Source organism: Myotis yumanensis, unplaced genomic scaffold (assembly GCF_028538775.1).
Source record: "Myotis yumanensis isolate MYYU_CA2020_CCGP unplaced genomic scaffold, mMyoYum1.0.hap1 SCAF_3, whole genome shotgun sequence".
Taxonomy (NCBI): domain Eukaryota; kingdom Metazoa; phylum Chordata; class Mammalia; order Chiroptera; family Vespertilionidae; genus Myotis; species Myotis yumanensis.
In genome coordinates, this window is record NW_027223754.1 from 105102797 (window position 1) to 105105971 (window position 3175).

Here is a 3175-nt window from a genome sequence, read left to right on the forward strand (position 1 = left end):
TACATAAACATATACATATACATATACATATACATGTGTGTGTGTGTGTGTGTGTATGTTTTTTTTTTCCCTTTTTCTTCCTTTTTCTTTTCTCTCTTATCTTTTTCTCTCTCTTTGATATCATTTATGCTCTCTTTTCTCTCCCCTAATTCTCTTTTATCAGGTGGTCACTTATAGTGGGGTTATTATTGTCGTGAGTACATTCATGCTTTGTTCCCTTTGTGTTGTGTCTTATCGAGGTGAATTTTATCCTGTCTGGCCAGGTGCTAGAGAGCGAGGCTCAAAACCAGACACCTGGAGAGGAAACTCCATCCACGAACGGGTCAATAACACCCCAGACCCAACTACAGAGGCAGGAAGAAGGCGCCAGTGAGGGAGAGAGTGTGAGTGAGTGAGAAAGCAAAAGAGGAGTCTGTGGTCATGTGGGATGCGTGTGTGTGACTGAGGCACAGTTAGATCCCCAGGACCTTCGGCAGCAGGCTAACTGGGCTCACCTAACTAGGCCGCCTCTGCTACTGTAGTAAACAGTACGGGGAGGCTGGCTTGTCCTCAGAGGCCTCACCTTTTAAAGGGGAAAGCTGCTGTAACTGGGAGCCCAGCCTTACCTCCACCCAGGATGCCCTCAGATAACACCTGGGACTCTACAGCCACCCCTGCCAGGGACCTGATACCTTGGCTGTGGTCCCACGGTCAACGAGTCTCCAGCCACCCTGGGAGCAGGCTCCTGTGACATTGGAAGCATGCTCCCTTCTGACTGGCCCAACACCTTAGCCCAGGGCACTGCAACCACACGAGCAGCAGACACGTGAGCAGCCCACTCCTGTCCAAGGATCAGCAGCCCCATGAGAAGCCTGCCCCAGGCCTAAGAGCAGAAGCCTCATGTGGCCTGCCCCTGTCCAAGAAGCAGCAGCTGTGTGAGTGGCCCGCTCCCCTGTCTGAGGAGCAGCAACCACATGAGCAGCCTGCCCACGATTGAGGAGTGGCAGCCACACACAGCCCACCCCTGTCCGAGGAGCAGCAGCTGTGCGAGCAGACCACCCCCATACGAGGAACAGCAGCCGCACATGCAGGTCACTCCCGCCCGAGGAGCAGCAGCCACCGGAGCAGCTCTCTCCTGTCTGAGGAGCAGCAGCCACATGAGCAGACCACCATCTGAGGAGCGGCAGCCTACACTGGTCTGAGGAGCAGCAGCCACATGCAGCCTGAACCTGTCCAAAGAGCAGTAGCTGGGTAAGGGGCCCATCCCTGTCCGAGGAGCAGCAGCTGCACATGCAGTTCACTCCTGCCTGAGGAGCAGCAGCCGTGCAAGCAGCCTGTCGCCCATCCGAGGAACAGCAGCTGCACGAGCAGCCTGCACCCATACAAGGAGCAGTAGCCCTATAAGCAACCTGTCCCTGCCTAAGGAGTGGCAGCCTAATGAGCAGCCCACCCCATCTGAGGAACAGCAGCAGGGTGCAGCCAGCCCCAATCCAAGGAGCAGAAGCCACATGAACAGCCTGCCCCTGTCCAAGGAGCAGCAGCCACCCTCAGCCCACCCCCTTCTGAGGAGCAGCAGCCTCGTGACCAGCCCAACCCTGTCCAAGGAACAGCAGCTGTGCGAGCAGCCTCCCCCACCAGCCAGAAGAGACACCACTGCTGCAAACAGCACCCACAAGAAGAGCCGCTGCCAACTGAGGAGCAGCCACTTCCATGACCACCCGAGGAGCAACCGGAGCCTGAGGAGCCACTGCCACCCCAAGGAGCAGCTCCTGCACGACTCAACATCTAGATCACGCAGTGAGACCAAAAATGGGTAGACAAAGAAACCCTCAAAGGAAAGAAAAGGAGATATCACCAGAAAAGACAATAAGTGAAGCAGAGGCATGCAATATGTCAGAAAAAGAATTCAAAATAAGGGTCATACAGTTCATAAACTGGATGGAGGAAAAAATCAACAACTTATGTAAGAATCAAGAATAAATGGATGAAAAAATCAATGACTTATGTAAGAATCAAAAAGAAATGAAGAGTGATATAGCTGCAATAACGAACTCCATGAAAAGTTTCAGCAGTAGACTTGGAGAAGCGGAGGACCAAATTAGCGAATTAGAAGACAGGGAAGCAAAACACACCCAAACTGAACTGCAATTGGAGAAAAAAATTAAAAGACAGGAGGAGAGCCTAAGGGAGCTATGGGACAACATGAAATGAAGCAACATACGAATAATAGGGGTGCCAGAACAACAGGAAGAGGAACAAGGGTTAGAAAACCTATTTGAAGAAATAATGTCAGAAAACTTCCCTGATGTGGGGAAGAAAAAAGCCACACAAGCACAGAGAGTCCCAAAAAAGATAAACCTGAAAAGACTCACACAAAGACACATCATAATTACCATGGCAAAGGTTCAAGACAAAGAGAAAATCTTAAAGGCCGAAAGAGAGAGACAGAAAGTTATGTACAAGGGATCTCCCATTAGATTATCAAATGATTTCTCAACAGAAACACATCAGGCCAGAAAAGAATGGAAGCAAATTTACAAAGTGATGCAAAGCAAGGGACTGAATCCAAGAATATTCTATCCAGCAAGGCTATCATTCAAAATTGAAGGGGAAATAAGGAGCTTCACAGACTAAAAAAGGCTAAGGGAGTATATCACGACCAAGCCAGCAATGCAAGAAATGCTAAAGGGACTGGAGTAAAAAAAAAATCAATAAAAAGCTATGAAAGAAAACAGGCACAAAAAATAAAAATGGCTACAAACAAGTACCTTTCAATAATAACTTTAAACGTAAATGGACTAAATGCTCCGATCAAAAGACATCGAGGGGCTGAATAAATAAATAAAAAACATGACCCATATATATGCTGTCTACAAGAGACCCACCTCAGAATAAAGGACTCACACAGACTGAAAGTGAAGGGATGGAAAAATATCTTTCAGGCAAATGGAAATGAAAAAAAAAGCTGGGGTAGCAATACTTGTATCTGAAAAAATAGACCAAAAAGTGAAGGCCATAACCAGAGATAAGGAAGGCCACGTCATAATACTAAAGGGATCAATACAACAAGAGGATATAACCCTGATGAACATATATGCACCCAATGCAGGAGGACACAAATACATAAAAAAAACTCCTGGAAGATATCAAGGGAGAGATCGACAACATTACCATCATTGTAAGGGACTTTAATACA